This window comes from Trachypithecus francoisi, unplaced genomic scaffold (assembly GCF_009764315.1).
Source record: "Trachypithecus francoisi isolate TF-2019V2 unplaced genomic scaffold, Tfra_2.0 Lachesis_group11, whole genome shotgun sequence".
In the NCBI taxonomy this organism is placed as follows: Eukaryota; Metazoa; Chordata; class Mammalia; order Primates; family Cercopithecidae; genus Trachypithecus; species Trachypithecus francoisi.
The window spans coordinates 123,205,276-123,217,449 of record NW_022681456.1 but is presented as its reverse complement, the minus strand read 5'-3'; positions in this window follow the sequence as shown (position 1 = coordinate 123,217,449).

Sequence of the window (12,174 nt, the reverse complement as noted above, 5' to 3'; positions counted from 1 at the left end):
CTGTTCTCTGGATATTTTAATTTTATTCACACATTTAAAATTTCATTTTAGGCCTGCAATGTCCAGGTTATTTTTCTAGGGTTCACTTTTTCTTCTATTGATTACTATATAATTGACTTTTTAAATTACTTTCTCCAATGTTGAAAATTTGTCTTTTGACTTTACTGCTGAAAACTGTATTATTTCCTTGCGATATATTCTTTCCTTTTTTAGAGAGAACATGCTTGCTCTTCAAAATCTACTTCCAATTATTTCATTTTAAGTATTTATTGTTGTTTATCTTAAACTTGCAATTTTGTTCTTTTATTTAACCTGCTGTTTTTACATGCTTTTTAATTACATTTTTAAGAGGAGACGTTCTTACTAAATTTAATTCTGTAAACTGACTGGCTGTCCCTGATTTGTTTTTCTTTTCAAATCTTTATTTATTTTTCTTTCTTTACATAGTGACTTTCATAGAATGAGATCCTGCATTTGTTACTATCTTCTGAGTCTTCTATATTTTTATTTACTAAACCTGGTAACTCTGCACTAGATGCCAGCAGCAGTCCTCCAATTTTGCTTACTTAAAATCTTACTGATTTTTTAATATGTGTCCTTGCCTTCCTTACACAGTTAACCAATTGAGTAAAATTTTATTGTTACTCCAAAGATTCAGATTCTAGAGTCCAAGTCTGTTGCACACGGTCAAGATTGTAACATTTTTGATGGTCAATGTTGCTTAGCGTTTTTAGCTGAAAATATTAATAGAATACAGTTTATATTTGGAAATAACTCTTAGTGATGTGCGTTTTGATTGACTTTGTTTCATATCCTCCAAGTTTTCACTAAGCTGTAGACTCTACTAATTGTTTTCATTTGAGTTTTCCTTCCTAGTTTTGTTTTTTTTGTTTGTTTGTTTGTTTTTGAGACAGAGTCTCGCGCTGTCGCCCAGGCTGGAGTGCAGTGGCCGGATCTCAGCTCACTGCAAGCTCCGCCTCCCGGGTTTAGGCCATTTTCCTGCCTCAGCCTCCCGAGTAGCTGGGACTACAGGCGCTCGCCACCTTGCCTGGCTAGTTTTTTGTATTTTTTATTAGAGACGGGGTTTCACTGGGTTAGCCAGGATGGTCTTGATCTCCTGACCTCGCGATCCGCCCGTCTTGGCCTCCCAAAGTGCTGGGATTACAGGCTTGAGCCACTGCGTCCGGCCTACTAGTTTTAAATTATCAATGGATCATCATTTTTAGGATAGGAACTAAATCTGTATGTGTTTATACATGTAAATCTGATTTTATATACACTCTATACACATTAAATATATAATTATTGATGTATTTCTATTCTATTCTAATGCTTATGCAACATATTAATAAAATTTAATAATAATCTATTATATTGTTCACAGTGCCTAATGTAAAATGTATTATCAATACATTAGAATTTTACTATTCAATACATAATCTCCATATATGGTGCAAACAAGGTAGCAGTCTTTTCTGCTTAATTTAAATCTGCAAGTATTTTCAATAATGCTCAATATATCATAGAATATAATGAGAAAAGAAGAGGTAGGTGAAAGAGACAAATGTGTAGCCCTCCTGTTCTTCTTCTTCCTTTTTTTTTCTCAGAATATCATCACTCATATCAGGCATGTTTACAAAAATGAGAGATTATGTCCTTTTTGGCATATTTCATCTTCTTTAGGACACAAAGAGAAGCTTGCTTCAGTTTGCTGTCACGTAAACTTAGAAGAAATGAATGGCCAGATGGATGGAAAAATAGCAGCACACTACTAAAGTCCTTGCCACAACGCTGTCTAGAATAGGATAAGCCAATGTTAGTATGATACTGATGAACTGATGCACAGTAAAGAGGAGTAGAAATGAAATTATAGCTTTTATAGGTCTTACATGGATTTCTGTGCTGGGATCCCTGGAATAAACACCGTGTAGCTTCATCTGTCTGGTGTGGCTCCGTAAGGACAGGATTAAGAGAAAATGGAGGACAGTGTTTCCACAAAAGAAAGGATGAACATCCTCTGAAGGAGAAACAGAGAAGTGAAATCATGCATGGTCTCCATATAGTTAAATGTCAAGTTGCCTTTTATTATTACCCATTCTTGGATTAAACTATTTATTATTTCCTTCAAAATGAAAGTTGTGCAGGAAGAGATCATTGCCTCTAGTACAACAAAAAGAAGCACCTTGTAAATTCTCTATTTCATCCAGAGGAAAATGGGTTTGGAGAAGTTGGCTACCTTGAAGAAATAGAAGACACTGAGGCAGCTGGTACAGTACAGGCAGAAATAGTTGGATCCTGTCCAGAGAATGTCAAAACTTACTGCAAGATTCTTAGAATCAGGCATTTTCTCGTAGCCTATTTTGAAAGAGATAGCTAAAATTGTTTCCACAGGAAACATATCCTGGAGATGGCCAAGCAGTTGAGAATAAAATCAGTCAGGGAGACCTTTCGGTTCCTGGTTCAATGATGTTTACCAACACAATGAATCCATTTCCCACAGTCCCCATTATGAACTATACAACAGGAGCTATTTTAAACAATGCCTCCCAAATGCTTGACATGCCTGTACATAGTGAATGTCTGCCTTCAATACACCATTGACTGATTGATTCTAGCTGCACTGTTATAGATTTATGTATCCGAAGGAGTGACTTCTTTCTGTTTTTTTGATGGCCATTGGTGGAGTCCGGAGAGATCCAAGGTGTGCTCTAAAATTAGATTTCAACTAAATTGTAAAATATACAAGTTTTTTTTTTTCCCCCTTGAGGGTATCAGTTAGTGATTTTCAAGGCAAATATTATATTCCCTGCTGCTATTGCCTCTGGTTATATTTTACATGGAAAGTTCTGCATTCAAATTTGAACCCCTATTTGTTAACATGCAAAATTAAAGTAGATTCTCCTTTGTAGTTCTATAATGCCATCCTTTGCTTAAAAATGATTTGTTTGTGTGATGTATCACTTTGATTCAGCTATCACCCTGGGCTAGAAACTCTAAGCCCCCATCTAGAAAAATGCAGTATATCTTTGGAGTTTATGATTAGCATATTTCTTCATTGTCAACCTCACCAATACAGATTGATTAAAAAATATGCAAGTTTAAGAAAATGGAGAAAACGGCTCTCCGGTATAATACCAAAATCTTTTAGAGAGTATGGAAGTTTTAGGCTGGGCGCAGTGGCTCATGCCTGAAATCCCAGCACTTTAAGAGGCTGAGGCAGGCGGATCACTTGAGGTCAGGAGTTCGAGACCAGCCTGGCCAACATGGTGAAACCTTGTCTCTACTAAAATACAGAAATTAGTCGGGCGTGGTGGCGTACACCTGTAATCTCAGTTACTTGGGCGCCTGAGGCAGAAGAATCACGTGAACCCAGGAGGCAGAGGTTTCAGTGAGCCAAGATCATGCCACTGCACTACAGCCTGGGTGACAGAGTGAGATCTGTCTCAAAAAAAAAAAAAAAAAAGCGAGTATGGAAGTTTTAAAACATATGATACATACTTTGGCACTTCTATTGATATCTTAGGAGTCTGTGTACTCTTGCCTTCAATCTAGAATGGTTTGTGACTAATTCAGCTAATAAAAATGCTATAAGAATTCTGAAGCTAAATCATAAAAAGCTATGCAGATTTTTCTTAATCACTGCAACATTTACTCTTGGAGTCCTAAGCCACGTGTAAGTAGTCCAACCACTCTGAGGTCACAATGTCCAAACCACATGCAGTGGCCATGTGCAGGCCCTTTGGCTCATTGTCCCACATGAGCCCAGCTTGTAAGTCCTTTAACCCCAGGTACTAAACCTATGAGCCAAGAAAACTGTATTTGACCTGTCTGATATGGTAATTACTTGCCACAGGCTTATAGCTGGAAGGAACTTGACTAGAGTCTCAAATGAGACTTTGGACTTTGGACATTTGAATTGATGCTGCAACAAGTTAAGAATTGGGGGACTATTGTTGGGATGGAATGATTACATGTTTTTATGTGAAAAGGACATGAGTTTTCAGGGGACCAACGGCAGAATGCTATGGTTTGTGCCTGGTTTGTTTGTCCCCATCAGAACTCATATTGGGATTTGATCCCCAGTGTAGCGGTGTTGAGAGGTAGAGCTTAGTGAGAAGTGTTTGGGTCAAGGGTTGGATCCCTCATGAATGGCTTCGTACCATTTTCAATGTAGTGGGTGAGTTCTCACTCTCACAAGACTGAATTTGTTCTGGGGAAATGAATTGTTTTTCGTGAGGGTGAATTGTTATGAAGCCAGGATGCCCCTTTGGTTTGTTCTGTCTTCACATGTGCCTGCTTCTGCTTTGACCTTCTCCACCATGCTTTGACCCAGCACAAAAGCCGTCAGCAGAAACTAAGCAGATATTGATGCCATGCTTCTTGTGCAGCCTGCAGAACCATGAGCTAAATAAACCTCTTTTATTTATTATTATTATTATTTTTTTTTTTTTTTGAGGCAGAGTCTTGCTCTGTCGCCCAGGCTGGAGTGCAGTGGCCGGAACTCAGCTCACTGCAAGCTCCGCCTCCTGGGCTCCCGCCATTCTCCTGCCTCAGCCTCCGGGTAGCTGGGACTACAGGCGCCCGCCACCTCGCCTGGCTAGTTTTTTGCATTTTTTAGTAGAGACGGGGTTTCACCGTGTTAGTCAGGATGGTCTGGATCTCCTGACCTCGTGATCCGCCCGTCTCGGCCTCCCAAAGTGCTGGGATTACAGGCTTGAGCCACCGCGCCCGGCAGAGACCTCTTTTATTTATAAATTACTCAGCTTCAGGTATTCCTTTATAGCAACACAAACAGACCAAGAAATTGGGGGATATTATTTATAAAATTATTTCAGTGAATTAAATTAGATAAAATGGACAAATTCCTTGAAAGAAATTACTGAATCAGGCATACAAAGAAATAGAAAATCTTAGTGTCTATTTTTAGAAATTGAATTCTTAATTTAAAACTTTCACACAAAGCAAGGGATGACCTGCATGTTGATTTTCATCACATATTTAAGAAGAAAAAAATACCAACCTACACAAATTTTTCAGAAAATAGAGAAGGATGGAACATCCTTCTCAAACAAAGTCTCATAAAGATTAACTCTGTGAGCTTTATTTCAAGAAGGAAAGTGGGATTCTACCAGAATCATAAAGACACACAGATTCCAGGGAGGGGAACACAGGCAAACAGCCCCCATGATGACACCCAGTTATAAAAGTGAGTGAAGCTCCAGTAGATGAGAGAGGCAGAGAGCCTCCCTCTATGACTCACCTTTCCACTGGGGATCTGAGCAACCCAGGCTGAGGAATAGTACCTTGCTTCTCCAAAGCCCTGGAGCTAACTTGGAGAGAGGCTTAGAGACACTGTAAGGGAAAGACATTGGGAAAAGGTTCAGGCCTTTTCCCAGACCCAGGACTGAGAGCAGGATACCGTTTTTAATTCAAGTGTATACACAGTAAATCATTTTTCGGTGACTCAGCAGTGTAGCTGTGCAGGCTTTTTAGTCTTGGGCCAGATATTGGAGCACCTGCTCTACAGCAGGGTGGGGACCTCGATAGCCAGAGTTGTGGGAAAAAAAACCTTAGCAGCAAACACTGAAGTTGTGCTCTCCTCCATCACAGGCCTGGGCCAGTTTATCCTGTGTGATAAGACTTGCAACCAGGCAGCTTAGCTACCTAGAACTAGTCTGTATGTGTCATTGCTAGGTGCCCCACCCTGCTCCCCTGTGATTGTGGTACAACAGAGTCACCTCCACTCCACCTCTAGGTAGAAATCCAGGCATTTGGATCACTCATTCACCTGGTTCAGCAGCTTAATCTGCTCCACCCTTCCTGTGCAGAGATCCTGGCACAGGGAGGCCCTCTCTGCTTCATACCTAGGCAGATCTCAGGCTTCCTAGCATGGTTTAGTACCCTGAACCACCTAAACTTCCTTGACATAGGTTATGGTGCAGTGGGGCCATCTCTGCTCCACATCCAGGCAGAACTCTAGACATTTGAAGCACCCATTCACCTGGATCAGCAGCCTACCCTCCCCTACCCTTCTTGTGCAGAGATTTTGGTGCAGGGAGGTCCTCTGCTGCATACCCAAGCATTCAAAGCACCTGCTCACACAGACTGGCAACCTGTGCTGCCTAACCCTTCCTGTGCAGAGATCCAGGTACAGGACTGACCCTCTCTGTTTTATGCCCAGGCAAAAATACAAGCATTCAGAGCACCTGCCTGCCTGGTTAAGCAGCCTGAGTCACCCCATCTACCCTGTGCAGAAATCTTGGTTGGTGGGGGTGGGTTCTGCTTCACAAACAGGCAGATTTCTAGGCATTCAGAGCCCCCCACTCTCCTGGATAAAGAGTTTAGGCCAACCTCTCCAGTATCACTGTGCAAAGAACTTGGAGTCAAGGGGGTTACCTAGCTCCACCCCAGACACAACTCTGGTCACTTGGTAGCCACTCAGTAGATTCTCCCTCAGTGTTGGTGCTTGTGTCTGCCATTGGGAGACCTATAGGTGGACCTGCCTTATCTGGCTCCACCCACGTTGCTCCCCACAACCCCCAAGGCTGAGCAGGGAGTTCACACCACTGTGTACTCCATGAGTCAGCCCATTATCTGCAGCAACAGAGAGCTTCTTCTAGTAAACAAGGATCAAGTATATAACCACCACGTTGTCCACAACTGGCTCTTACCTATAATTGCCATCTACTGGCTTGTAGGTTGAACTGCACAGTCTAATATAAAACCTGCAACCAATAAATGCATAGGGTTATAGAAGCTGGGCAAAAGACCCAACCCAGAATTCTCTAAAGTCACACCTCCTAAGGAGAGACGGGGAATGGAAAGGGAAAGAAAAAAAAGAACAATAGTATTATAGTGAAAGAAAGAAAAAAATCCTACCTTATGAAAATAACTACAAAAATTAGAAAAGCCAGTATTGCCAGAGGAGGAGGAAATAGAACAAGAATTCTATGACCATAAAAAAAGTGAATGTACTGAAACTAACACCATCAAACCAACATATCATCGTCCTGTGTGATGAGACTTGCAACCAGGAAGCTTAGCTACCTGGTACTAGTTTGTGTGTGTCATTGCTGGGTGTCCCACCCTCCTTGCCTGTGATTGTGGTGCAACAGAGTCACCTCCAATCTACCTCTAGGCAGAAATCTGGGCATTTGGATCACTCATTCACCTGGTTCAGCAGCTTAATCTGCTTCACCCTTCCTGTGCAGAGATCCTGGCACGGGGAGGCCCTCTCTGCTTCATGCCTAGGCAGATCTCAGGCTTTTGCTAGCACCTGCTACCATGATCAGTACCTGAACCACCTAACCTTCCTTGACATAGGTCATGGTGCCGTGGGGCACCTACCAAACTCATAAACTGCTGGCATTCCTGAGAAAGAAGGAGAAAGAGTTAATAACCTGGAAAACATATTTGAGGAAATGATTTAAGCAAATTTCCCTAATCTTGCTAGAGATGTAGACATACAGATACAAAAGATCAAGAGGACACCTGACAGATGCTATAGGAAATGAACATCACCAAAGCATATAGTTGCCAAACTATCCAAGGTCTACACTAAAGAAAAAAATCTTAAATTCAGCTACAGAAAAAGATCAGATCATATACAAAGGGAACCCCATAAGCCCAAGTAAACAGCTCAGCAGAAACCTTACAAGCCAGGAGAGATTGGAGGCCTACTTTCAGCATTCTTAAAGGAAAGAAAATTTTCCAACCACTAATTTTATATTCCATCAAACTAACCTTTATAACTTAAGGAGAAATAAAACATTTTATAGACAAGCAAGGGGTAAAGGAATTTATTACCACTGGACCAGTCTTACAAGAGATCCTAAAGGGAGTTCTAAACATGAAAATCTGCTACCAAAATAGCACAGCTAAGCACATAACCCAAGACTCTATAAAGAAATCACACAATAGAAACTACAAAGCACCCAGCTAACAACTTCACAATAGAAACAAAACCTCACATAGCAATATTAGCCTTGAATGTAAATGGTCTACATACCCTCACTTAAAAGCAAATTGAATAAAAAACAAAAGCCATCTGACTGCTGTCTTCAGGAGACCCATCTCACATGTAATGTCACCGTTAGGCTCAAAGGAAAGGGTTGTAGAAGGATCTGTAACACAAATAGAAAAGAAAAAAAAGAAAGAAAGAATCACTATTCCTTTATAGGATAAAACAGATTTTAAACCAACAACAGTAAAGAACAAAAAAAAGGACAAAGAAAGGCACTACATAATAATAAAGGATTCAATTCAACAAGAAGACTTAACTGCTCCAAATATGTATGCACTCAGCATTAGAGCATCCAGCTTCATAAAACAAGTACTTCCAGACCTATAAAAAGATTTAGACACCCACTCAATAATATTGGGGGACTTCAACATCTCACTGAGAACATTAGACAGATCATTGAGGCAGAAAACTAACAAAGAAACTTTGGACTCTTGAAAAAACCCTCAAATAATTAGGCATTGAAAGAACATACCTCAAAATAATAAGAGTCATCTGTGACAAAACTACAGCTAACATTATACTGAACATGCAAAAACTGAAAGCATTCCCCTTGAGAATCAGAACAAGAAAAGAGTCCCCACTCCCACCACTCCTATTCCACATAGTACTGAATGTTCTTCATACCACATGTTCTTGCCAGGACATCAGGCAAGAACAAAAAAAAGGCATCCAAATAGAAAAAAAAATGTGGTCAAACCATATCTCCTTGCTGATGTGATTCCATACATAGAAAACCCTAAAGACTCTGCCAAAAGACTTCTGGCACAGATAAAGGACTTCTGTAAAGTTTCAGGATACAAATCAATGCACAAAAATCAGTAGCATTTCTATACACTAAAAAACTTCAAGCTGAGAGCCAAATCAAGAATGCAATCCCATTTACAATATCATCAAAAATTAAAATAAAAAATAAAACTAGGACTACAGCTAACCAAGGAGGTGAAAGAGAACTGCAAAACACTGCTGAAAGAAATCATAGATGACATAAACAAATGGAAAAGTATTCCATGTTCATGGATAGGAAGAATCAATATTGTTGAAATGGTTATACTTCCCAAAGCAATTTACAGATTCAACTCTATTCCTATCAAGCTACCAATGTCATTTTGCACAGAACTAGAAAAATAAACTATTTTAAAATTCATATAGAATCAAAAAAAGAGCCCAAATAACAAAAGCAATCCTAAGCAAAAAGAACAAAGCGAGAGGAATCACATTACCTGACTTTGAACTATACTATAAAGCTACAGTAACCAAAACAGCATGGTCATGTTATAAAAAGAGACACATAAACCAATGGAACAGAATAGAGAACCCAGAAACAAAGACACACAACTACAGCCATCTGATGTTTGACAAAATTGACAAAAATAAACAATGGAGAAAGGGCTCCCTATTCAATAAATGGTGCTGGGGTATCTGGCTAGCCATATGCAAAGAATTAAACTGAACCTTTACTTTTCACCATACATAAAAATTAACTCAGGATGGGTCAAAAATTTAAATGTAAGACTTTACACTACAATAATCCTGGAAGAAAACTTAGGAAACACCATTCTAAACAATGGCCTTGGAAAGAATTTATGACTAAGTCCCAAAAAGCAATGGCAACAAAAAACAAAAATTGACAAGTGGGACCTAATTAAACTAAAGAACTTCTGCACATATCATACAGAGTAAACAGGCAACCTATAGAATGTAAGATTTGCAAACTATGCATTCAACAAAGGTCTAATATCCCAAATCTATAAGGAACTGAAACAATTGAACAAGCAGAAAACAAATAACCCCTTTAAAAATGAGCAAAAGACATGAACAGTCACTTCTCAAAAGAAGACATACAAGCAGCCAACAAACATTTTAAAATACTCAACATTACTAATCATTAGAGACATGCAAATCAAAACCACAAAGAGGTACCATCTCATACCAGTCAGAATGGCTACTATCAAAAAGTTAAAAAACAAAACACAGATGCTAGTGAGGCTGTGGAGCAAAGGGAACACTTATATCCTGCTGGTGGGCATGCAAATTACCTCAGCCAGTATAGAAAGCAGTTTGGAGATTTCGCAAAGAACTTAAAATAAACTACCATTCAACCTAGTTACACCATTACCAGGTATGTGTTCACAAGAAAATAAATCATTCTACCAGAAAGACACATATACACTCACAATTTCACTGGAGCACTGTTCACAATAGCAAAGGCACGGAATCAACCTACATGCCCATCAACAATGGATTACAGGCCAGGTACGGTGGCTCATGCCTGTAATCCCAGCACTTTGGAAGGTCAAGGTGGGCAGATCACCTGTGGTCAGCAGTTCAAGACCAGCCTGACCAACATGGCCTAACTCTGTCTCTACTAAAAATACAAAAATTAGCTGGACATCCTGGCACCCGCCTGTAATCCCAGCTCTACTTGGGAAGCTGAGGCAGGATAATTGCTTGAACCTGGGAGGCAGAGGCAGCAGTAAGCCAAGATTATACCACTCCAACCTGGGCAACAGAGTGAGACTCTGTCTCAAAAAAAAAAAAAAATGGATTGGACCAAAAAAGTGTGGTATACATACATCATAGTATACTATGTAGCCATAAAAAAATGAAATCATGTCCTTTGCAGCAACATGGATGCAGCTAAAGACCATTGTCCTAAGTGAATTAATGCAGAAACAGAAAACCAAATACTGCATGTTTTCACTTATAAATGGGAACTACACAATTTTAAGTAACACTACTAAGTGATAGAACTGAGAATTGTACCTCTGACTCCAGACTCAGCCCTTAACTATTATAGTACTTTTTATGGGAACCATATGAGTGTAGAGGTGAAAATACTGACAGATATTGAAAGATGCTATTGGGTAAATAAACTACAAGAGAGTTCAGAGAAATTAATGATAAAAATGATCATACTACTCCTCTCACCTAATTTTTAAGCAAACCCATTTGGGAGGTCCTTTCTAAAAAGAAAATAAAAGAGAGAAAGTGAGAATGCTCAAGTAGATAGTACTATTGAAGCAGGTTGTTAAAAATCTATGTGATATCACCAAAGAAACTGTTCTGACAGTAGAGAAAATGAAATCAGGCTTTCTGTCATTATACTCAAGGATAACTATGCCTTATTGCAAATGTTTATTCCAACTGATCCATAAAATACCTTTGAATTTTGAAAGCAAAAGAAGTAAAAAATAATTTTCTTATAGGAAAATAATTGATTATTGAACTTCATTAGAAGTTTTTAATGCCCTCTCTTTGAAAGACACTGTAAAGAAAATGAAATGACAAGCCTCTGGCTGGCAGAAAATATTTATAAAACTTACGTCTGCTAAAGAACTTATATTCAGACTGATATGGTTTGGCTGTGTCCCCACCCAAATCTCATCTTGAATTCTACCTCCCATAATTCCCATGTGTTATGGGAGGGACTCAGTTGGAGATAATTGAATCATGGGAGCAGTTTCTTATTCACAACTGTTCTCATGGTAGTGAATAAGTCTCACGAAACTTGATGTTTTTGTAAGGGGTTTCTGCTTTCACTTGGTTCTCATTCTCTCTTGACTGCCACCATGTAACACATGACTTTCGCCTCTGCCATTATTGTGAGGCCTCTCCAGCAGTGTGGAACTGTGAGTCAATTAAACCTCTTTTTCTTTATAAATTACCCAGTCTTGAGTATGTCTTTATCAGCAGCATGAAAACAAACTAATACAGAGACTATATAGAGAACATTTACAAATCAGTAACAAAAACAGAAAGCAATGAATCAAGCTAACTAGTTGACAAAAGGTTTAAACAAACATTTCATAAAAAGAGGTTTTATGAATGACCCAAAGCACATGAAAAAATGTTCAGCCTCACTAGCCATTAGGAAAATGTGAATTAAAACTATGATGAGATGCCATTACATTCTGACTAGAATGGCCAAAAAATAAATAAATAAAACAGAGTACCTACCAACTGTTGGCCAGAATGTGAAAAAACTGAAACTCTCGTCTATTGCTGGCAATAATATGAAATGGTGCAGCCACTCCATAGAACTCCGGCATTTTTTTTAAGTTAAACATACACTTATCATATGATTTGACATTTTTACTCGTAGGTATTTACTCAAGAGTGAGAAAATTGTATATCCAGAAGAAGAGACACAC